Source organism: Ambystoma mexicanum, chromosome 2q (genome assembly GCF_040938575.1).
Source record: "Ambystoma mexicanum isolate Mex_15411 chromosome 2q, UKY_AmexF1_1, whole genome shotgun sequence".
Taxonomy (NCBI): domain Eukaryota; kingdom Metazoa; phylum Chordata; class Amphibia; order Caudata; family Ambystomatidae; genus Ambystoma; species Ambystoma mexicanum.
In genome coordinates, this window is record NC_090924.1 from 214,594,749 (window position 1) to 214,619,553 (window position 24,805).

The 24,805-nt window shown below is 50.8% G+C and overlaps 1 protein-coding gene and 1 pseudogene across 2 annotated transcripts in view; one reads left to right on the top strand and one right to left on the bottom strand.

The window, feature by feature from the left end:
• The first annotated feature begins 18,478 nt into the window (after positions 1–18,478).
• TMC5 (transmembrane channel like 5) overlaps positions 18,479–24,805 on the top strand; it is a 662,848-nt gene continuing 656,521 nt past the window's right edge. Inside the window, exon 1 of one of the 2 annotated variants that reach the window (XM_069647144.1) lies at positions 18,479–18,669. The gene's annotated coding sequence lies outside the window, so the exon portion shown is untranslated. Of the gene's footprint in view, positions 18,670–18,868; positions 18,967–24,805 lie in introns of those variants that run through there. The other variant, XM_069647145.1, reaches the window with a different exon arrangement.
• On the bottom strand, positions 24,356–24,421 carry LOC138570498 (U6 spliceosomal RNA; annotated as a pseudogene).

Sequence of the window (24,805 nt, forward strand, 5' to 3'; positions counted from 1 at the left end):
AAACCATGATCCTGCAATGCACCATGGGAGATATAACTATAATTTTTGTGTGGACTGGGGCACCCCCTTCTCCGTCAAATTTTAAAATAACCACTGCAAGGAATAACCCCAAACCACAAAAGGATAACGAGTCAATGCTTCGTGCCCAGTTGTTTCAGACCTGGTCCAAATACGTCCAGCGGTTTAGGCTGCACACTTTGGCATAAATTAACCTTTTCCGTCTATGGGGAAATGAATAGGAAGTAGGCTGCACTTTTGGGAAAAAATTTACTGATATGTTCGAAACTATGGCGGGGGCCCGCAGACTTTTAATCACTTTTGAAATTTCAGCCAAATCCGTTAACCAAATCTAAGGTTATTAAGACTAAAATTTTGAGGGGTTCCTACGCCTCTCCGACTCACCGTAACTATAGGTGTGCTATTGCTGCCCTATAATATATACATATATATATATGTGACCAAGCTACAAGCCGTAGAGAAACGCGTCATATGTGGAGCACTTTCATCCGGCTGGGCGTGGGTGGGAAGTTTACATATGAATTTTAACCAAATTTCGAATAAAGATCACATTTTTAAACTATTTTTTGACTGCGTTGCAATTTGTGGTTTTGAAGCTCAGAAACCTGAAAGCGGAATCTTACTCTGGGAGTGCGGCTCAACATCACGCCGTTCAGTGAGTGCGATAGAAACTGGATATATATATCAATTTAAAAACTTTTAGTTAAAAGTCAGTTAAGGTGAGAAGCTTAACGCAACAAAACCCCTGAAATTCAGCGCATTGGAGGACTGAGGACCGGCTTAACTCGCTGTGTCCCATTGATATCCACACTAATGCTATATCCCCCTTAATGCCATTTTGAATGTTATTGTGAATCTTTTCTCTCATGATATATGTGCTCCTGGGCTTCGGCCGTGCCCACTGTATATTTTAAAACACTACCAGATCACTAGCCATGGCTGTAACAAGAAAGAGTGAGGTGGAGTTACTGAAGTACTACAACGAGGAAGAGTGAGGTGGAGTTAATAGGGCACTGCACAGAGGAAGGGTGACTATGGTCAGTGACCACAGCCTTTGGCGTGCCTACTGTATATATTAAAACACCAATGGGCTAGTAGTCAAGGATTTCAGCATGCCCACTGTATATAAACGCCCACTCTGTGCTTTAAAACACTAGGCCATGGCCACTGATTTTTCACCCCAACGTAACTTTAGCTGTAAAAATATATATATATATTTTTTAATCCATTTTTTTCTATAACCGAGGTGATATTACAAATGAACTACAAATACTCTTGGCTATACCCTTGGTTATTTGTAACCATTTTACCTGCAGTTATCAGGAAAAACAGCGGGAAGGAATTCTTTTTTGACCTCCCAGGCCCTCACCAAGTACCCCTCTCTTCATGCCAGCTCCCCCTGCCCCCCTGATGGCCTCCTCGCCTCCCCTGCCCTCTCTCATTCCCCCCACAACATTTGTTTCTGTGACGCAGTTTCAGTTGGAATATTGAGTAGCCATGGTTATACCCCAGGTTAAACCTGAGGGAATCAGAAAAAATGTTGAGCCTTGTGTTACAAACTTGGTCCCTAGTCCCCCTCCAACTCCCAAATTTCACTTGGTGTCCTTTTGCCACCCCCTCTCCCCATCTCTAGCCTGATGGCATGTGTATGTTTTTGACCGGCAAATGACTTTTTTCTGCATTTTATTTTCCGATACCCTGGGGTATATAACCTGGGTATAATCGTGGGTATCTCTTGCATTGAGAAAAATAAAAGATGGCAGCTGTTTCATTTATAAACACCCGGATTCTCAATATAACCTGGTAGATATAGCTATTTATTTTGGAGAAGGGGGCAAGATGACAGTTGAAGGGCAACTGCAGTAATCTGGTGCAAATTGGCAACTGTGGTCAGAAGGGATACTGTCATACCCAAACCCAAGGCCGGGGAATGGTTTGGAAGGACCACATGGGGGGCCCATACCAGTCATGACTACACAGCCTCACCTGGCACTCAATGAGAACACATCACACAAGCAACATACACATGGATTGCACACACATGCATGGGCACTCACCGGACAATGCTTCAAAATCTGGTAGGTCTCCCACTCCTCGGATCTGTTCCTCTGTGACTAAGGCTCCAGCGACAGACTCATGTTCAGTGAGTTGGTCGTCCTCTGGGGGAGACCCACCACCAGTCACCAGAGTAGAGGCATGATTGGAAGCCAGCTTGTTCTTTGCTCTGCGTTTCAGGTCATTCCACCGCTTATAGCAATCATCAGCTGTGCGCCTCACAAAGCCAAGGGCAGTAATGGGGTCCGCGATGGTCTGCCAGTGGGCCCTACGTTGAGCAGGTGTAGTCTTGCACCCTGCAGTCACCACCATTTCGCGGCTATGTGCCAACACATAGGCCACAAGTGCATCTAGTTTGGCGTCATTGAAGCTAGGCTTCCTTGACGTGCCGGAGTGTGTAGCCATGTCTGGGGTCCCAGCCTGTAGTGCAAGAGCACCCTTCTTCTTCTTGGAAGGTGGTGCAGATCCTGCGTGGCTTACGCCGCTCTGGCTGGTAGGGGAAGAAGCGCAGGTGGAATGGGTACTTGAAGTTTGCAAAGGCACAATGACCAAAGGTCTCACTGCAGGCATTGGCTGCAGGGTGATGTTGGGGGACCAACCTCGGTGTGAAGGACTCAGACCGACACTGTCCCAGCTGGGAGACTCTGAGCTGGGGTGGATTGAGCTGCAGATGCCTCTGCAGCCTCTTCACCCTGGCTACTTGGGGCAACAGATGACATTGCTGCCCCAGATCCACATGGCCTGGTGACAGCAACTTTCACGGCCACACGTGGCTTAGACTTGGTGACACGGAAGTCAGCCTGGGAGTCATCCTGTGCCGGTTCAATTGACAATATGGGCCGGTTTAACAAAGGCAGAGCTGGGATGGTGTCAGCTACATTTCCCACAACCATTGGGGGGGGAGGGGGGTGGCGGCATAGGTGGCCCTGATTGGTCCTCCACACACTGGCCTCTTGGGCCACCCTGCACATCCTGGCCACGTCCCCTACCGCGCCCACCTTTTGGAGGTCGGCCACCTTTACCTCCCTTACTGCTTGGTCGCCTCCCAACCATGGCACTGATGTTGTTGTGCGTATGGGAGTTGCAGTAAACAATTGTCCTAGGCAATTGGGGTGAAAGGGGTAGGGTACTAGATGGAATTCGTACCCTAGTGCTCTAGCAAGGCTGTCTGTGACCCCTGGGAGAAGATGACGGGTCACGCAACACACAAGCACCCCGAAAACAAAATTAAACGCGCACGCAACCCCTGGTAGACCACGTGCATGGAAAAATGAACCCGCACAACGCTGTGGCACCCAGAAACACAAAAATAAGCCTACAATGACCTCTGAAGGGGTACGCGACATACGGGTCAACCACAGTTGGAAAAAATGTGTGCGACTCACCGTCTGCCTGGAAAAAAGAATGTGAAAAAGATGCGCGTGTGCGCATTGGCAACACCCCTGCCAAAAGAAGAAATTAACGCTGTCTGAGTAAACAGGGAGTACGAACTGGAACCGTTGTGAAGTAATCGCGTGTGAACCAACAAGAAGTACAAGAATCACCCGCTCGCTGTCCACAAAAAGCACGTACAAGAAAATGGCGTCCTACGCGTACCTTTTAAGCCAGCCCCCACGTGCCATGTCACTTACGCGCATACGTGCTAAGGGCCTTTCCTCCAATTACACGCAGTGCCACCCGGACGTGCAGTTTTTTCACATGTACAATGAACATGCACCCGTGTTGTGGGAAACTCCTGTGCGCGTTACGTCACAGACGCGCTTACGCACTAAGGGCCTTTCCTCGAATTACACGCTGATGTGCACTTTTTTCACGTGCCAAATCACTCCGTATCAAGGTGGCCACGCGACAACACACGGAAGACCACGCTCCTGCCCAAAAGGCAATTTTTCCTGCCCCCCCCCGAGCACGCTCCCACCTGCCATCTGCTGCTGCCTGCCTGCCTGCTGCCCACGTGCCCTGCTATTTGGCACCTGCACGTCAGCCATCTGCAGGGGTCCAGTTGCTGTGTCCACCCCTGCTGAAACAGAAGACTCCTGACTGGGATGCCATCGCTCCACATCCCAGCCCCAGGACCCAGTTGCCCACCCACACCTGCCTCGGGGGTCGCCATGTCTGGGCAGACACCATCAGAGACCACTGGCGACCCCCAGCCAGAGAGGCAGAGGGCTACCAGCTTCAGTGACACGGAAGTTGGTATCCTGGTGGAGAAAGTTCTGGGGCATTATGATGCCCTCTTCACACCATTGCGCGCCGACAAGGAAGGACGGGAGAGGATCTGGGAGGACGTAGTGGTTGCCATCAATGCGGAGGGGGTGGCAACTCGCGACATCAAGCACGTCCGTAAGCGCTGGGAGGACTTCAGGTCCAGGACCCTCAACAAGGCCCGGCGCCTCTTGAAGGCAGACGATGCAGAGGGGTGCCGGGTCAGCCTGACCAACATCCAGATGAGGGTCCTGGAACGCATATGCCCAGTGCTCCACGTCCAGATCCTTCAAAGGAAGACCCGTCTGGAGTCGAGCGGTAAGTGGACATGCATTGCTGTGTGAAACTGGGCATGTTGCAGTGTGCTGGTAGTCAGCTGCTTGCCTGTATGTGTTACATAGGCCATGTATGGATGTGTGTGTGCAGGGACATCATGGAAATGCATGTGAGACCAGTAATGCGTGAACCACATGGATGGTGCATGTGTTCCAATGCAACATGGGGAGCTGCATGCAGAATGCACACATGAATGCATGCCTGTCTCTGTTCTTGGACATGGATGGGGGGTGGGAGATGGGTGCTGCTCTCATGTACATGTATGGTGTACATGTCTGTGTGTCTGAGAAGCGTGTGTGTGACTTTTAAATGCCATGGATGCATGACACATGTCCGTGATGATGTGTTGATTCACTTATGCAGTGTAGTCACCCTTGTATCCACTGTGTCTGTGGTGTACGAGCCCTGATGCATGACCCTCCGGTGATGTGTGTGCATGGGATCAGTATGAGCCATGATGCATGTGAGTTTGAAACCAAGCTTTTATGTCAATAGAGGCCCTTGTACATGGATGCTGATGTTGATTGCATGCGCCGTGCCTGTTTCTGCATGTGTGTTGCCTGCATTGACCCATGTGTTTTGGAGGGACAGGATGGAAGTGACGTTTCACAGTGCCACTCATGTGTTATTGCTTCCTGTCTAGGCGAGTATTGTACAGTACCCTGATGTTAGGGAGAATTCTCTTATAAGGCTAATTTCCCAAACCTAGTGAGTCCCCCAGCAGCTTTGCTGGATTTTTGGGGTTTGTTTTTTTCTCTTGCTAAGAGTGAGACTCCTTTCCTCCCACTCTTACGCATGATTTGAAGTATGTCTTTGACTTATTGTGTACTTATGGGCTATGGGGTCTTTTTACTCCATAGGGTATCATCTGTTTTAGTGTATGTGTTACACAGCACCCTCAGTGCAGTAACACAGGGGTGTCATAGTGACCCCAAACATAGACTCCATACCCTGGGACTGACTACTGTCTCCCAGGGCATGTAAAGTCACCATTGGCTTTACTAGTCCAAAATTGTGAACGGAACCAGTACATACAATCATATTGTGGAAGTACTGGAAGGGGTTAATTTGATTTCCCCTGGGTCTGTTTCCAAGGGGGCACTGTCCAGTCCCCCCTTGTCAACTTTCTGGCTGGTGGCAGTGGTTACCACGCAAAATATTCCACCGGAATATTTCCTATGGGATTTTCCCATTGGTTTTAAACGCACCACTTTTTGGTGCAATATTAAAGATACCGCTGGTTTATTTATTTAATATAAAATCACCGGTTGGGTCTTTTCGCCAGAACTCTTTTCTAAAATGGCGTTTGTGTCCGTCTCTGTAACTCCAACCAAGGTCGGGCCTTTGTTCCACTTTTTGGCGGGCTTCTCCACAGAAGCCCTCCAACTGGTGCCACTCTGTCTGGGTTCCACAGGATGGTGGGTGGGGGAATTGGCGCCCTGGACTGCATTGCCTTAGCAACTCAAGTCGCACTCTGTTCTGATTGGCCCAGTGGTGAGCCACCCGGCTCACCACTTAGCATGTATGAGTGACAGCTAGGCTGTTGAATGGGGGTTTTTCTGCATAAAAGCAGGGCTTTGGGGACTGGAACTTCAGGAGTCGCCACAGGACCTAAGAAATCCAAAGAGCGGAGAAGCTGAGCCATCTGCAATGACAATACCACCGGTGGAGCCCTGCTGCAACTACCTCACCACTTTCCCAACGACAAGAGAAGATCTTCTGCTGTAAGAGTCTTCTTCCTTTGAGCTGATGGGGACAACCAGTTCGCCATTCACCTTCCAGGACGTCCCTTGGTCGAATCACCCGTGCCAAGCACCCCGGCGGCCGGATAGCCAAGCTTCACCACTGTGACCGCGAATAAAAGGAACGCATCTTTTAACCGACAAACTCCGGGGCTGGTCTCTTCCCTGTGCAGTGCAACGACTGCAAGTTTCCTCCTCGACGAGAACTTCTCTTCCCCCGGTTGAAGCCACAAACTGCACCCGCTGCCAGGAACAACTGCCACCGCTGGAACTTTCTCACTCTTAAAGGTACTGTGTTCCGCCTGGCCTCCCTTTCTGCGGATTGCTAAAGGTGACCCTTAAATCCTTTGCTTTCCAACTGGGTTGGCCCCAGACCTTCTAACGTTACCTTTCGCATCAAACCAACCTCCGTTGAACATTTCTGCAAAGACTTGAGTGCTTTTTAAACTGTGTGATCTTGGGCACATTTCGCCTTGCTCCATTTAAAGTGGGCCTGGCCTATGAACTTTGGCTCTACAGTAGACTCTGCCTTCACTAACTTGCTGTGGTTTTATAAACGTGTTGGGAACTGTTTTATTTTATGACCTGCCTTTTTCGCTCCCTTTAACTTAATTATTGGAGTGGCATCTAGGTTACACGCTCACATCTGTTTTTACAAATAGTGGTGTTTTAACCTAGACTTGTCTAATAATTATTAAGGGAGGTGTGCATACTTTATCTGACTGTGTTTGAACTTATTTTTGATTTAGAGTGCTTAGCGTATTGCCTAAAGTGTGTTTTAAATAAATAATTATATACTTTTGATACCAAGCTCTGGTCAGTGTTTGCTTGCTCTACTGTGTTTTTAGCCCTATTGTGTATCTCCTCTGTATACTGCCCTACTCATCTTGAGAGAAGTCTGACTGCTCAGCCACAGCTACCAGGTAGATCTAGGTGGTGCAGACTGCTACCAATTGGGTTTACTGCTTACTCCTGTAGTCTTAATCTTCTTGCCGTGTTCCCCAAGGGAACTGCACAGGATTCTGCCTAACACCTGATGCTTGTGTTCTATGTCTCCCTCTACGCAGCGTCGAGTGAAGAAGAGGGCGGAGACGGCGCTGTGGAGCAAATCGGCGGGGATGCCTCCACCGGGCAGCGACGCAAGGCCCAGCCACCCTCCCAGGAATTGCCATCATCCGGGAGCGAGGGGACTGGTGCCGTGTCTGCCACTATGGCTGTAGCGGAAGGGCCGGGTGAGCCCCCACAGGGGCTTGCAATGGCAGAAGACGGTGCGGAGACATCCAGGTTGGTGATCTCCACAGAGGAGGAGGAGCCCTCTACTGAGCCACACATGGGCCTGGTAGGGGTAGTACCACTGGTGCAAGTGGTGCGGTCCAGGGCCAGGGGCAGGAGGCAGCACAGGTCACCGCGGAGGGGCCTGTGCATGTCACTGTCCCTGACCCTGTGACTGCACCACCATGCACCAGCAGGGATTCCCCGTCCCAGGCCCGTCTGCAGGTAGGGGGGAGGCCCACGTCATCTGGCACTCCACTACCTGCGGACGAGGAGTCCCATGACTGTATGGGCTCCGTCCAGATTGGTGTCGCATTGCGCACGCGTGACCTTCGTGCTGACGTGCGTGCTTCCTGGGGGGACCACGCACGCCATCACATAGAGCTGCGTGGCAACGTGGCACAGTTGGGAGGGGCAATGGTCGGAGGGTTCCTACATGTGTCGCGCACTCTGGCGGACCTCTCCTCCTCTGTGGAGACTATGCGCCAGTTATTCTCCCTGGCGTCTTCCGGCCCAGATTCCACCAGGGCACCCTGTGGACCTGGCCCGACCAACACAGCCAGCTTCGTGGAGATCCCATCCCTGTCACAGTCGGGAGTTGGAGGTCCAGCAGGGGTGGACACCCCACCAACTGGAGACCAGCAGATGGAGGATGTGCAGGCATCATCGGACAGGGCACATGGACAGCAGCAGCAGCAGGCTCAAGGTGGGAGCGATGATGGCTCGGGGCCATCAACATCAGAGGGACAGGCATTGTCCAGAAGGCAGGAGGACCCTGTAATGGGAGTGTCTTCCGTGTGGCTGCGGTTGGGCCAGCGGATAGATGTAGAGCAGCGGCGGGTGGAAGAGGCGCGGCTCACCATGGTCAGGGCGGAGTTCTCCATGCGCCGGGCGTTGAGGCGGGCTGAGTGCCTCGAGGCAACTCGCAGGGAGTTGGAACAGGCCATGACTGCATCCCTGCGAGACCTCGGGGCCAGGGCAGAGGCCTGTCTCCAGGAGATTGACATGGAGTTCGCTGATGCCCTGGCCCACGACATTACAGAGTGAGCAGTAGGACTTGCCCGCCGCCATTGTATATAGTTAGTTAGTGTTAGGTTTCCTTTCTGTTTTTATTTCTTTTTGGACGCTTGGACAATGCCCCACGTTTTTGTATAAAGTTCTTCATTAGGTAGAGTTTTTTATAGGTTTCATTTCATTCGTTGGGCTCATGGACCTTGGTTTCAATCGTTGTACATAGTTGAACTGTGGATTTCTGAAAAATAATTTATTTTAAATCACCATGGATCAATGGATTTTACAATTTACGTTTCCTTTGGATTTGCTTTGGTGGACGGAGAGTTTGGACTAACTTTCTTTTGGATTACTTTGGATTGAGACTTCATTTCTTTTTTTCATTTTTGGACATGCATTTATTTTCTTGTTTAAAATAATTTTCATGGTTTCATTCCATTAGCTTCATTTCGTGCAAAATACATTTTGATTTATTACTTCCATGTGTGGTATTCGCTTATTGGTATACTGCATGTCACAATGTGGGTTTACACAATCACTGGCACCCAGTGTGTGTGTGTGATGGACATGTGTTGATGTGCATAGTTGACTTTTGGTTTGTGTCATGAAATAGGCCTTTCAGTGTGGGGTGGATGGGAAACTTGATTGGGTCTCAAGACTGGGGTGGCGTGCAGTGGGATTTTGGTGGACATGAGGCCCATGAATGTGCATCTTTATGACATGTTGGGGGGGACATGAGTCGGGGCTTGCTGGCAGGTGCCAGTCAATGCCGGATGGGTGGGGGTGCAGGGGGACATGAGTCGGGGCCTGCTGGCAGGTGGCCATCAATGCTGGATGGGTGGGGGTGCAGGAGGACATGAGTCGGGGCCTGCTGGCAGGTGCCTGTCAATGCTGGATGGGTGGGGGTGCAGGGGGACATGAGTTGGGGCCTGCTGGCAGGTGCCCGTCAATGCTGGATGGGTGGGGGTGCAGGGGGGCATGAGTCGGGGTCTGCTGGCAGGTGCCCGTCAATGCTGGATGGGTGGTGGTGCAGGGGGACATGAGTCGGGGCCTGCTGGCAGGTGCCCATCAATGCTGGATGGGATGGGCTGCAGGGGGACATGAGTCGGGGCCTGCTGGCAGGTGCCCGTCAATGCTGGATGGGTGCGGGTTCAGGGGGACATGAGTCGGGGCCTGCTGGCAGGTGCCCATCAATGCTGGATGGGTGGGGGTGCAAGGGGACATGAGTCGGTGCTCACTAGTGCGTGGTGACATGTGGGCTGGCTGGGGGGCATGCCCAAGGTGGATGGGCTGCCTACGGGACATGACCGGGGGTGCAGGGTAGTCCCCTGTGGTGTGGGCTGCCTGCAGGGGCTGGGGAGGGGGTAGAGGGCACACCTGGGAGGGGCCACACTGCCAATTCACGTGTAAAACTTCCTGCGCACCCCCCAAATACACGTACCCCGCTTGCACAAGGCTTATCGCGTGTGATTCTCCATGCGCACCCCCCAAATACATGTACCCCGCTCGCACAAGGCCTATCGCGTGTGATTCTCCACGCGCACCCCTCAAATGCACGTACCCCGCTCGCACAGGGCCTATCGCATGTGAAACTTCCCGCGCACCCCAGAAATACACGTACCCCGCTCGCACAGGGCCTATCGCGTGTGAAACTTCCCGCGCACCCCAGAAATACATGTACCCCGCTCACATAGGGCCTATCGCGTGTGATTCTCCACGCGCACCCCCAAATACAAGTACCCTGCTCGCACAAGGCCTATCGCATGTGAAACTTCCCGTGCACCCCAGAAATACAAGTACCCCGCTCGCACAGGGCCTATCGCGTGTGAAACTTCCCACGCACCCCAGAAATACACGTACCCCGCTTGCACAAGGCCTATCGTGTGTGATTCTCCACGCTCACCCCCCAAATACACGTACCCCACTCCCACAAAGCCTATCGCGTGTGATTCTCCATGTGCACCCCTCAGAATACACGTACCCCACTCCCCAAGCCCTTTCGCGTGTGATTCTCCACGCGCACCCCCAAAATACACGTACCCTGCTCGCACAAGGCCTATCGCGTGTGATTCTCCACGCGCGCAACCCAAATACACGTACCCTGCTCGCACAAGGCCTATCGCGTGTGATTCTCCATGTACACCCCCCAAATACATGTACCCCGCTCGCACAAGGCCTATCGTGTGTGATTCTCCACGCGCACCCCCGAAATACACGTACCCTGCTCGCACAAGGCCTATTGCGTGTGATTCTCCACGCGCGCAACCCAAATACACGTACCCTGCTCGCACAAGGCCTATCGAGTGTGATTCTCCACGTACATCCCCCAAATACACGTACCCCGCTCGCACAAGGCCTATCGTGTGTGATTCTCCACGCGCACCCCCCAAATACACGTAGCCCGCTCGCACAAGGACTACCGCGTGTGATTCCCCCCGCGCACCCCTCGGAATACACGTACCTCGCTCGGCCAAGGACTATCGCGTGTGTCACTTCCCGCACACCCCCAGAAATACACGTACTCCCCTCGCACAAGCCCTATCGCTTGTGATAATTCCAGCGCACCCCAGAAATACACGTACCCCGCTTGCACAAGGCCTATCGTGTATGATTCTCCACGCTCACCCCCCAAATACACGTACCCCACTCCCACAAAGCCTATCGCGTGTGATTCTCCATGTGCACCCCTCAGAATACACGTACCCCACTCCCCAAGCCCTTTCGCGTGTGATTCTCCACGCGCACCCCCGAAATACACGTACCCTGCTCGCACAAGGCCTATCGCGTGTGATTCTCCACGCGCGCAACCCAAATACACGTACCCTGCTCGCACAAGGCCTATCGCATGTGATTCTCCATGTACACCCCCAGATACATGTACCCCGCTCGCACAAGGCCTATCGTGTGTGATTCTCCACGCGCACCCCCGAAATACACGTACCCTGCTCGCACAAGGCCTATTGCGTGTGATTCTCCACGCGTGCAACCCAAATACACGTACCCTGCTCGCACAAGGCCTATCGCGTGTGATTCTCCACGTACATCCCCCAAATACACGTACCCCGCTCGCACAAGGCCTATCGTGTGTGATTCTCCACGCGCACCCCCCAAATACACGTAGCCCGCTCGCACAAGGACTACCGCGTGTGATTCCCCCCGCGCACCCCTCGGAATACACGTACCTCGCTCGGCCAAGGACTATCGCGTGTGTCACTTCCCGCACACCCCCAGAAATACACGTACTCCCCTCGCACAAGCCCTATCGCTTGTGATAATTCCAGCGCACCCCAGAAATACACGTTCCCCGCTCGCGTGATTGCAGTGCAGCGGACCTGTAAGCTGGTCCAGGGTGAGCGCAGCCCTTTGCGCTGTATTGGGGATTTCAATGGCTTTTCCTTGCACAAAGGGCGTTCTTGGGGGTGTAACTGGCGCTGCAGGATGTTCTCTGCGCCAGCGCTCATTATGTCTTGGGAATTCCATGAATACGCGGTGCGCCAGAATGCTGTTTAGCGCACACGGCTGGCGCACGCTGGCACACAATCCCTCTCTGCACTGCTCGCGTGCGCTGCCTCTGCGCTGAAATCTATGAATTACCCCGTAAGTGTTCAATGTGACAGAAACATCATTTACCGTAAATGCTTCAGTCGCCTCGCATTTAATTTACTACACTGCTGTGCAGTAATAGCGGTGTGTACTATGCAATCTGGATGTCATTTGGAATTCTATTCCACGACAGGAGGCTTCATATTATGCATTACAATCTTTATTTCAGAACCACAGCAGCAAAGAAAAAACTTTTACAAACAAAAAAGTTTAAATAACAGAATGAAATAACGTTCACAGTCAATGAAAGGGGGGACTCCCCAATCCAACATGGAGGACAGGTCATGCCCTGCAGGTGACCAATGGGCAGGGACCCTCTTCTATATATGTCCTTTACTTTAATCCCAACCCCTCTTTCTTTGCTGCTGGCACCACAGCTAAGTCACTCCTTCTAGTTGTGCCTTGCATGCTAGTCAGTTGTTGGCAGAATTTGTTATAATTTGGTACAATTTATTATTATTTATTATGATGTATGGTATTATATATATAATATATAAAGACGAAGCCCGTTTGGGTGAAACGCGTAGTTGTTTTAGTTCTCTCCTGAGCAACTTGTTCACTGTACGTAACAAATAAAGGACTTTTAATGGAGATCCTTTTTTGACGTATCTGGGTGATTTTTATGATTGAGGAAGAGTGCCGTCCAGGAAGCGGTATTCCGCTTTCATTTTCCTTTTTTTTGTTTCTATATATATATATATATATATGGTGTAGTATAGTGTTTACTTTCGTTACACTTTTACTGCTTTCACTTTGGTGTCATTAATTTTGTATTGTATGCGTGACACTGCTACTTTATTTTTAGCGGTTTCGGGAGGGAGCAGCTCGGCTTCTGATGGAGTTTTCCTGGTTTATCCAAACCCAACACGCGCAGGCCTGCTGGAAGCTTATCTTCAGGCCCGACGTGCGTTGCACTTCTAGTGCCGGTCGTCCCTCCCACTCCAGGCCTACATGCGCAGGTCTATCAGAGGGTTTTCACCTCAGACCTGACGCGTGTGGGCCCTTTCTATTGAATTGAGTTGCTGTGTGCTTGAGCAGCAGCGCAGCTTTTTCAGACCTGCAATCGTGGGTCTGTCAGAAGCTTCGCTTCAGACCCAATGCGTGTAGGCCTTTTCCACAATAGTATTCTTCAATTTCAGGCCAAGGAGGCCCGCCCATTTCTTGCTCAACACGTGCCGGCTAGATAGAAGCTTTGCTTCAGACCTGTCGCGCGAGACAATGGGTCCACAATAGCTCAACAGATAGAACTTGGGGCCTCTAGTATCAACACGCTTGGTTCAAGCAACCTCTCAGGGTTGTTTTTTAATATTTAGGTTAATATTTGTTCCTTTATATTTTGTAAAAAATATGGTAAAATAGTTAAAAATGTTTGGCCACATATATATGTATTGGTTATGTTTATGACAAATGAGCACTGGTGTGCCTCCCACCGCTGCCCCTCCTGCTTGCCTGTCAGAAGCATTGGCTTCAGGTGTTTTGTGCAGGGAGGGTGGTGAGGGGGGGTTCCCTTCAATATGGTATAGCAGATATGCTAATTCAGTGGGTTGAGCGTTTGCTGCTGCATTGTGGGCTGCATATTCTAATTTCGGCAAGGCCATCTCAGCCTTTCATCCTCCTTAGGTCGATGATTGAGTACCAACACAGGTTGGGTGATATTGGTTTTTATTTAGTCCTATAAAGAGAGCGTAAGCGCCATACAGTATCATATCTTCAGTTTCTTTGGCACAGCTGATTAGCTTTCCCATAGGCGTACCTTGGCCTGCCCGGCTTCAGACTTTGCCTGAGTTATAGTACGAGGTTTTCCCCCTTGTGTGCTGCTGGGTGCCACACCCTGCTAGGGTGAGCAGCTTTGGTGTGCGCTCGCACAGTGTGTTTTTTCCTCTGTTACAGCAAGAATATGAGCCGTGTGTAAAGAGCATTAACCCTTACCTGCTAGGTTTGCGGTTACTTTGAGTACAGTTAAAAGAATTACATTTATTTTCTTCTAAGAAAAGTGGGGATAGAGGTTTGTGCTGGGATTTTTATAGGAATATTCCGTGCCTATCCAGCCAGTAGTACCAAAGATCGTCCTCATTGGACTCTGCAGGTCGAATTGTACTTCTTCGCTAGACTCAGTTTGTGATAGCCTTTTTAACGAGATCCCAGATTTTCCTCTTTCCTGTTAAGGGATTTTTTTCTTGGGATCTAGCTCCCTATAGGTCCATTTGAGTTGGAGGAGTCCCAGTCCCACTCTGGTCCTCTTTGGGTCCGATAACGGCTTCCCGCAGTTTCTGTTTCTTTTACAGAAGGCCCAGAAGCTCGGGCTTGCCTACAGAAAGGTGCAAGAGAAACTTAGATCTCCCATTTTCCTCCAAAAAGGGGTCAGTTCTAGTTGCTAAAAGGGGTTACATTATTAATCTCTTCCTTCTTAAGGTGGCCCTCATTCTAGGTTTAGACTATTTCATGGTATACTTTGGGTCCCAAACAATGGGACAGACCCCAATAAAGGGGGTAAATAATTCCTTGAAGAGTTCTCAAGGCAAGTGGTTGCATGTGTTCAGTTTGGTCACCAGGACTGTCAGCTGGCTGATTGCCTGTTGATGTGCAAATTATGTGGGGCTGGTTGTTTGGGAACAGTTTGCCTGCTCGGCTTTACTAACGCCTACATTTTTTCTACAGAATGGTGTAAGTTCCTTCTCATGTGGCTTCATTATAAATTGTCATTCGGCAAGGCTACTATTTTTAAGTTCTTTGCCCCTCAAAAGAATAGAGCCCGCTCCTTGGCTGTTTTCTGCCAGGGTTCTACCCATCCCCGACAAGGCGCATCAAGAGTTGGGCACAATTACTCCTCTGCTAGAGGGGCACAATCACTGTTTTATCCTTGAAGAAGGTTTTACTCCATTGGCGGTAGTGCCGGCAGGGGTGCTGCTAGACCTAGGATACCTCCAGTAATGCCTAATGCACTAGTCATTTTATATTGCCTGGGGTATAAGAAGAAGGCTGGCCAGGGGTTTTTTGTCTTCAGCAATAAGAGGTGTTCACCTCAGACCCTTGGAGGTTGCATTAGGTAATGGTGGTTCATTTTGAGTATTTCCCCTCTTTTTGTTCGTTCTTCCTTGCCTCTTCCGCTAGTGTCCAATAGGGTCAAGCAGGATTGGATAATGGTGCAGATCAGTGTCTTCCTTTTTTGAAGGTTCGGTGGTACCAGCGCCTTTCAGATTCTCAATTTCTGAGCATGCTAGATCTGGTCCCATTACCTGAAGGGACATTTTTTCACCCAGTTATTAACTTGTAAGTCCTTACATCTATTAGTAGTATATTATCTCTTCAAATGGGTGGTTCCTGTTTTTCCTTATCAAGAGTTTCTTCAGCCCTCCGTGGAGGTTGCACTTGTCAATGCATGGGGAGTCAACAGTGTCCTTTTTTCTACACTTATTGGTCTGTTATAAATACAATGGTTTAAAGCTCTGTTTCTGTATCCTTCTGGGTGGCAGGCTCTCCTGGATAAGGAAGTAATCCTTCTTCTCCCCTTGAAAGGGTGGGTTCCCCTCCGATAGCTAACCAGGGTGAGCAGGTGGTCAGTTCCATCCAAGCTATTTTTCTCTCCCCTCTCCATTACAAGGTACTGTTGCACCTCAAGACCAAACATATTCATAAGTATCTGTCTTCCTCGCAGTTAGGGTCTGCTCCCTGAGTTCAGGTTGGATCTTCTTTAATGGCTGAAGCTCATGAGTGCCTAGCATGGCATGGTACACTTTCTGTTCCCTCTTGGGGTTTTCTTTCCGGAGTGAGATACTAGCAGACTGGGCTGAGGGGGGACAAGATAAGACAAGTTTCCATGGGCAGAGGTGGTCCTCTTTAGCAAGTGACTGAGTGTCAACAGTCTGGAGCTGTTAGCAAGCTCTCTTGCGGTCAACTGCCTTCTCTCTTGCCAAGGTCTGGTGTCTTTGGGGTTCCCATTAAATTTTTTCTCTTTGCCTTGTGACTCATATGCTAGCTTTCCTGGCTTTACAGTTAGAGTTCGGATCCCAGTCCACTGGAAATGGCGGTGGATGTTGCTCGCCTCTCCCCTCTCCACCTGTGGCCTCTCTCCGCCCGATAGGTTTGGCTTACAAGCTGGTCCTTCAGGGATTCCTCTCCCTTACTTATTAGAACATTTCACCTTTTCCTGGTGCTTCTGTGGGCTTTCACAGGACTCCATCTGTGTCATCAAGGACTTCGGGGCAGTTTCTGATAACTCAGGGTTCTTTTCAGCTTGGATCAACTGGGATTAGTTGGTGTGTGGCTCAACTTTCGTTTTGTTTCTCCCTTACTGTAGAGATAGTTATCTACTGGTGGAGTTGTTTTAATAGGGCAATATTCCATGTCGATGATTTAATCTAACTGTCACTATCGCAACGGGACAGGTTGTCGTTTAGGGTGAAGACAGTAGATAGGCACTCATTGGTGATCAGGGCCTTCAGGTTCATTTACATTAAGGTCGCACCTAAGCTAGGTGGATGTTTTATTCTGTGTGATATTTATATCGTATTCTTGTACTGTCTAATGAAGGGTTTTCTTTGCTACAACTGTTTTTCTAAGTTATCCATGTTTGGCTTCTTCCTGTCGAGGAGTTTTCTGGTATCAGAGCATTGGATCTGGGAAATGAAAGATTCACTCCTCAGGGGATCACTTTCTTTATTGCCAGGGGTTATGGGTAGTTGGCCTCCTCCATTTCTTATCCAGGTTTTTCCAGAAAATTGTTAAGATGTGTGATTAAGTGTTTGAAATGTTTTGAGTGCAGATGGGGAGGTTTTTGGCCTCCTTATACCTCTTAGCTGCTTTCCTATAGAAACCCTATTGTGGGCTTCCCTTCCCCTCTTTTTGACCAGATAGTTTAAGTAAGTGATGCGGAAAGAGGGAGTTCATTCTCCTTTGATTTTTTCAGTTAAGGTGCTATGGAGTTAGAATATTCTCCCGGGGGCACCTTGGGGAAAAAAGTATCAAAGCAGCTGATTGGTCAAGTGTCATTTAAAAGCATTTTATTTTATCACAAGCGTATTAATGATGTTGAGGATAATGTGATGGAAGAGCTTTAAACTTGCATAATATCAAGCCTCCTGTCCTGTCATAGAATGGTTAATCCCTTTCACTGACGTGAAAGGGGGTTTAGATTCTATTAAAGACAGAAGAGTATTATCCCACCCACCCACCCTCTTTTCTGTGTTTTATTCCACCCACCCCCCTGTTCTGTTTCATATTGTTTCAGCTTTCGGGTGAGAGGTCCTATCCAGAAGAGTTTGTCGTAATTTCGGGTTGCGGAGAGGTTGAGATCCCTCCAGTTTTCTCTGGATCCTTTTTCTCCGCTCTTCGCAGTGGGATCGTTGCAGTGGACGTCTGGTGCAAGACAGCTGCAGAAAGAGGAGTTGGGATTAAAATAAAGGACATATATAGAGGAGGGTCCCTGCCCATTGGTCACCTGCAGGGCATGACCTGTCCTCCATGTTGGATTGGGGAGTCCCCCCTTTCATTGACTGTGAACCTCATTTAGTTCTGTTATTTAAATTTTTTTATTTTGGAAAAGTTTTTTTTTGCTGCTGTGGTTCAGAAGTAAAGATTGTAATGCATAATACTCATCTCCTGTCTTTAATAGAATCTAAACCCCCACTCACGTTAGTGAGGGGGATTAACCCTTGTACTGCTCAATATTTTTAACGGGTCTCTTGTAAAAGCTGCAGCTTTGTAGATTGTTTTAAACACTGTTGGCCGCCCCTTACCACCAGTGAACAGAGTTATTGGATAGACAACTTTTCAAACAGAAGCAGACAGGATCCCACCCAATAATGCTTCATGAGATGCCTGTAAGCAACCTATAAGAATGTATGAGATAATTGTTTTTTTAAGTGATAAGAACCCGTTATATAGTACACGTTTGCTCATTGCATTCTTGTGAAGCCCTGCGAGTCTTCGTTATCGCGTTCTGATGTTGTGTAATCTCTTACGGTTCTGACAAGATCCTCACAGTACTTTTTTTATGAGGTGGCATGAATGCCGCGGTGCAAGATGCGTCTCTTTGGTACAGGGAACTGTTAAGCCCACAGCCTGAAACATTGCTGTACCCCCTACCTACACCCCAGCGCCCCCCAGGACCCGTCCACGCCGGGGCATTTACCCTAAGGTGGCAGACAGCGCTCCTTGCCCTGCCACTCCCAGGCCTCTGAGCCCTGAGCACACAGTCCAGTCGGCTGGAGCGATAGCGACCGTTGGGCGCTGCTGCTTTATGGCCCCTCATTGTGGAGCCGGGCTGCGATGGTAACAACGTCACCGGCCGCTGCCAAGTGGCTCCAGGAAGAGATTCCGGGACAGGCCGTGCACACGCAGAGAGAGAGAGAGACACCTGCTCCCGCCAGCGAGACTCAGAGCGAGGGTTCCAGGCTGTAGGAGGCGGCGGCGGAGCGAGCAGCGCCAGGTGAGGGGATCCGAGGGGGCTGTGGAGAGGGGCGCGCCGCCTCCGCTGAGCGCAAGTGCGCGCCGTCTGGAGGAAGCTTCGCGCCACGCCGGAGCCTCCGCCTCTGAGCGCTATATACATAACGCCGTTCCTGCTTAATGCGCGTTACACAGCGCTAGCTTTTATTGGCAGGGGGCATCGGGGCGGGGTTAAAGTATGATTGAGGACAACATCGGCTTCACCTTAACGACTGGGTGTCAAGCACTCCTTGGGGTCCAGCTGCGACTCGGCAACCGGCTCCACCATTAGTATTTTCAGGTAAACTGAGAAAGTCTCATATGGCTCAGAGGCGGGGCTGGGGGGGGGGGGGGTCCCTGTCCCGGGTGGTCTCGCATGTGCGCCAGGGGTTACGTGATCCTCTCTATTTGCCGTTCCCTGGGCACTGGAGGGGGTGGGGGCGGGTGTGTGTATTCTTCTCGAGGTCTGAGTATGGGGAGGGGGGGGCGCTTGCGTGTACTCTCCCAGGGGGGTGTGCTTCCTCTCTCATGTGGTCTGTGCATCATTTGCCAAGGAGTGTGTTCACGAGAGAGGAAGGAGGGCGAGGGGGGGGGGGGGGACTGCCGCGCATCTTCTCTGTGGGATATCTGAGTTGCCCCTCGCGGCGGTTGTGGGCACCTTCCCTCTGGGTTCTCTGTGGCCTCTCTTACTCTGTGGCTCGGGGTATTCTCTCTGCGGGGTAGCTGTGCAGTATTGTTTTCAGGGGGGGGCGGGATCTGCGCATCTTCTCGTGGAGGGCGTGTGCGTTACGTGCAATGGGTGCGTGCAAGTTATGGTCTCTCGGAGGAGATGCCTGTGCATCGCATGGCACGGGGGACGTGCATCCGTTCCCGCGGTGTGCACGTGTGTGGGGGGGGGCGAACTCCATGTACGTGGTCTAGGAATCATACGTTGGGTCTGTGCGCCCTCGTTCGAGTTGTATGCGCAGTCCATTAGCATAGCAGCGGCCTAGAACAGCGGTGTTCAAACATTGTAGCCATGCCCACGATCTCCCCCCCCCACCCCCCACCCCGCGAGTAAAGATGTCCATCCCTTGAGAACACACATTGTTGCTGGGCTCCCCAAGATGCCAGATCTGCTTGTATGTTCTGATAAACGCAGTTATGTACTCCCTTTTGGAAGAGCCTTACCCCCTGCTCCCCCCCTCTCCCCCCCACCAGCACATCCACCAGGTTTCCGCAGGGAGTCCAGCCCCACAGTGTGAAGGCCAGTGCCCTGGCAGGATGTGTGCACACCCTCTCTGGGCGGTTGTGTCTGAGGATCTTATGCTGTCCATCCTTTCTCCATACTCCCCGCGGGGGGCCTGTGCACCGTCTGTCAGAGGGCATATTCCACAAGTCGAGGGTGCATGGTGGTGGACGGCGTGCACCCACTTAGGCTGAGTAGTGGGGGCCCCCCGTCGCTCTCTTATTCCTATTACCCTATTCCCCAGAAAGAATAGTACAGACAGGTTTTTGTTTGTGGAAAAATTATAGGCCGTAGGCTTGTTTATTTTCTACAGAAAATAACACCAAATAGTAATCATAACAAACACAGAATAACACCAACTCGCTTTTTGGGCACTTCGTGTCCAGGGGTTGTAGATGCCCAGCCTTCTCCTCGGCTCGTCTTAGTTACCCTGGGGCATCCGTTCCTGGACACGTGCCGCCGCCTACGACTCTCTTCTACCGTGTACCGAAGAAAGTACTCGGCGTTCCTGTTCCTTGTTCTGTCTCCTTTCCTTGCCTTTTTTTTTTTGCTGGGTGGGTTGGGTGGCAAAAACGTTTCCTTCTCCCCCTTTTCCAGGCCTTTAGGAGCTTACCCGAGTGAGGTGAGCTCCTTGCCTGGTTGTGCCCATCCTGCATTTCCTTGGGGTACTTATACCCCCCTGGCCCTTTGTTGTCCCTCTGGGGGGGGCTGGACTTCCTCCTGTCCCCCTGTTGCTTTCCCCACACCTTTCCCCCATCCGTGTGGGGTTTCCCTAGCAACGCTGAGGGTGGGGGCGCCGCTTGGCCGCCCCTCCCCTTGTATTTCGCGCCGTTCTGTTTCCCCCACCCTGCGCCTAACCCCCCAGGCCCTCCATCGTGCCGTACTTTGTACTGCACGGGGCCTGGGGCATAGGCTGAGTAGTGGGGGCCCCCCGTCGCTCTCTTATTCCTATTACCCTATTCCCCCGAAAGAATAGTACAGACAGGTTTTTGTTTGTGGAAAAATTATAGGCCGTAGGCTTGTTTATTTTCTACAGAAAATAACACCAAATAGTAATCATAACAAACACAGAATAACACCAACTCGCTTTTTGGGCACTTCGTGTCCAGGGGTTGTAGATGCCCAGCCTTCTCCTCGGCTCGTCTTAGTTACCCTGGGGCATCCGTTCCTGGACACGTGCCGCCACACCTGAGTGGGTGCCACCTCGGCCGCGCTCAGGTCCCCCCAAAAACGCGCTCCTAACTGCATCCTCGCGCTGCTACGGCTCTGAGAATATTATCTGAAAATTGTCCCATCCCTTAGCTGGATAGGTGTGTGCCGTATTGGTGGCGCCTCTCCGGAATGTTCTGTGATAAGCCATGCTTTATAAACTGGGGCCCTGTACTCCTACGATAACTTTCCACTGCCTTGTTTAGCTTTTTCCTTGTAGTTTCAATGGCCTGCATCCTGCGCGCCCCGTACCAGACTCTGCGTGTAAATATCTCAGAAATTTTGGTTTCCCACCAGCAATGAGCTATAGCCCTTGATGACTCGCACATGTTGCGCATCAATCAGCCCCTATCTGTTTTGGCCAGGTCACTACCCCCAAGGTGGATTACCTCAACCCCCCCAACTTTCTTTGCGCCTTTCGCTCCCAGGCCTCTTGCCCATGCTGAAGTGGCTTGCCCCTGTTCAGAACTGGTGGGTCCCAAATTCCGCTGCATCCCACCCTGCTCTTGCAATCTTGCCCAACCCCTCATTGCATTCCTTATCCGTGTGCTATTTGTTGGGTCCGTCACCCCGGCCACCTTTGTGGTATATGCGACCGCAGACAAATGTGCTGCTGCCCATCTTTTCCTTTTACCCTGGGCCAATGCTTTTTTAACAGCAATCGCCCCTGTTGGCCATTGACATTTTACCTACGTCTTGTCCTGTTTCCGCTATCACCTATTTACCTGCTTTTTGTACTGCTTACCCGTTTTGTACGTTCCTGTCCTGCTTCTCTTTGACTCGCCCTGGTTCCTTTGGTTTTACCTATTTCTCGGACCTCCTTGTTGCTATTTCCGCTTCTCCTCCCGTGGCACCCATGCCTTTTCGGGTGTGGGCGTTAATTTCTTGCCATACACCTGGCCATATTTACCTTTTCCAGCCAAACCTATGGCTAACCCTTTCCTTATTTCCTGTGCTCATTCGTGGAACCCATGCCTTTCCCGGTATGGGCGTTATTTTCCTGCCAACCCGTGGCCATATTTTCCTTTTCCAGTCGGCCTTGTGGCTAACCTTTTCATTATTTCCGATGTTTCTCCGGGGAACCCATTCCTTTCCCAGTATGGGCGTTATTTTCCTGCCATACATGTGGCCATCTTTTTCCTTTTCCAGTCAGCCTTATGGCTAACTTCTTAATTATTTCCGGAGCTTTATTCGTGGAACCCATGCCGTTTCCCGGTGTGGGTGTTATTTTCCTGCCATCTACGCGGCCATATTCTCCTTTTCCCGATGCTTTATTCGTGTAAGCTTAATGGATACTTTGGCATTTCCCCTTTCCTGCCCTTCCTCTTGTGCTCCATGCTCCCAGCTATGCTTTTCCCGCTATCTCCCCTGCCACCCCTTTTGCACCGTTGGTGGTCTGTTACTTTGCTACTCTGCCGTCCTCTTTGTGTCCCCTATTGACTGCCCCACAGGTTCTGTTCCCCTGACCTCAAATGATTCCTTGTCGTTATTATCGTATCCTGATGTTTGTACCTGTCTTTGCTTCTATCATTATTTTCCCATTATGCCCAAATGCTTTGTAGACCTTTAAGACTCTCTGTTGGTATGTTACAAGTGGCACCCCGTCTTCTGTGTATTTCTGCAATATAACAATGTACAATCTTTGGAAAGCCGCCCTCCCATTATAAAAGGGGTCCTTGCTACTGGTGCCCTTTTAATAATCCCTTCTCATCCTCCTTCATGTCCTCTACTGATACGTTTTGACCTCTCTTTTGCCAACTCATTAAAAAAATATCAATGCATTTTTTTCACCATGTTTTCTCCTTCACTTTCTCATCCATATACCATGATTGCGCCTTCATGGACCGGCCTTGGGCGTCCTTAACGACTGAGGGCCTGCCGTATTTCGGCATTACTGCTTCTGCCCCTTGTATTGCTACAGTGGTGACCTCTCCCGGTGTCACCGGTAAGCTGGTGGTCGTTCCCTGGTGAATAGACCCTGGCGTACTTCCTTGTGCCACCCTCTGTCGTATGGGAACCCCGTTGCCCACTGGTCCAGGCCCCCCTTTTCTGTTCGTTATTGCTCACTACTCCCTTCCTATTCACTCATGCCTTTAAATGCCCCCCCTCTTTACCTTCGCTACTTTTCGTCTCTGAAGACGTTACCCCTTGTTTTTCCCTGTGCCTCTTGCTTGTTAACCTTCCCTCCACGGGTTCTGGGCGACTTACCCTGAGCCGTGCTGCATGCTTTTAACCTTTTTACCAATTTTCCCCCAACTCTGTTATCTCTTCTCCCCGTACCTTTCCTTTGCCTCCTCAACGGCGCCTCCGGCTGCTCCTGTGCCCCTCTTGGGTCTTCTCTCGGCCTCCTTTGGCCTTGTGGTATTCCTCCTTGCTGCTGCTGGACTCCTTTAGCAGCAAAGGCGACCTTGCCCTTGCCTTTTCATCCTTATTCATTACATCCAGCACCCATTGTGCTCCATGCTCCAAGGTTCTGGGCGACTTACCCTGAGCCGTGCTGCATGCCTTTCACCTTTTTAGCATTTTTCCCCCAACTCTGTTATCCCTTTTCACCGTATCTTTCCTTTGCCTCCTCTACGGCGCCTCCGGCTGCTCCTGTGCCCCTCTTGGGTCTTCTCTCGACCTCCTTTGGCCTTGTGGTATTCCTCTTCGCTGCGGCTGGCCTCCTCTAGCAGCAAAGGCGACCTTGCCCTTGCCTTTTCATCCTTATTCATTACCTCGAGCACCCATTGTGCTCCATGCTCCCAGGTTCTGGGCGACTTACCCTGAGCCGTGCTGCATGCCTTTAACCTTTTCACCATTTTTTCCCCAACTCTGTTATCCCTTTTAACAATACCTTTCCTTTGACTCCTCAACGGCGCCTCCGGCTGCTCCTGTGCCCCTCTTGGGTCTAGCATGTTCTTCTCTGGCTTCTGCGACTCTTCCGCCACTTCTTTTGCCCTCTTCTGTCCTTGGGGTACCGCGGCTTCCTCGTTGCTGTCCGTGGAATCCTCTAGCAGCAGGGGCGACATTGCCCTAGCCCTTTCTTCCTTTTGCATCACATCCAGCACCCATTTGGCCCCATGGACTTTTTCTGCCTTTTTGGCCCATGCGCTGAATTCTTGCGCTCTTCTTGTTCTTTCTTCCGTCATTCCCGACTTTTGCCTCTTCTGGCTTTCCAGTTACCTGTTCCGACCGTTGTTCTAATTCGGCACGTACTGCCCCTTTAATGCTTACTGCTGACTGCATTTACTGATTGTGCCACGGGTGCTTTTAAAATATGGAAAGCTTCACGACTTTGCGTGTCATCCTTGCGCAGGGGCCATGCTAATCTTCTCGGCGTGCCTTTCCTTTCTTCAGGTGCTTAATTGTCTCCTGGGCGGACGCTGCCCTAAACAGCTTGATCTCCTACTTATTTTCCTACATGCGCATGGCTACCAATAACACCCTTGACTCCCACTTCAGGCCAGAGGGCGCTACCACTCCCATCCTCACTCCTAAGTACTCCAGGAGCCCCTTTCCCACGCCAGCTTTAAACAAGTGCTAGTCACTGGTGCGCCCATGGTGCCGTGGTCGCAAAAGGGGGCCTGCCATCCAAGCAACATTTCCATCCAAATACCTGCATAGCGGCCATAAACCGCCGTGGCCGCAAGAGGGGCATGCCATCACAGCAACTGTGTCATAAAATGTATGCATATTGTCGCGCCACATGCGACACCATTCT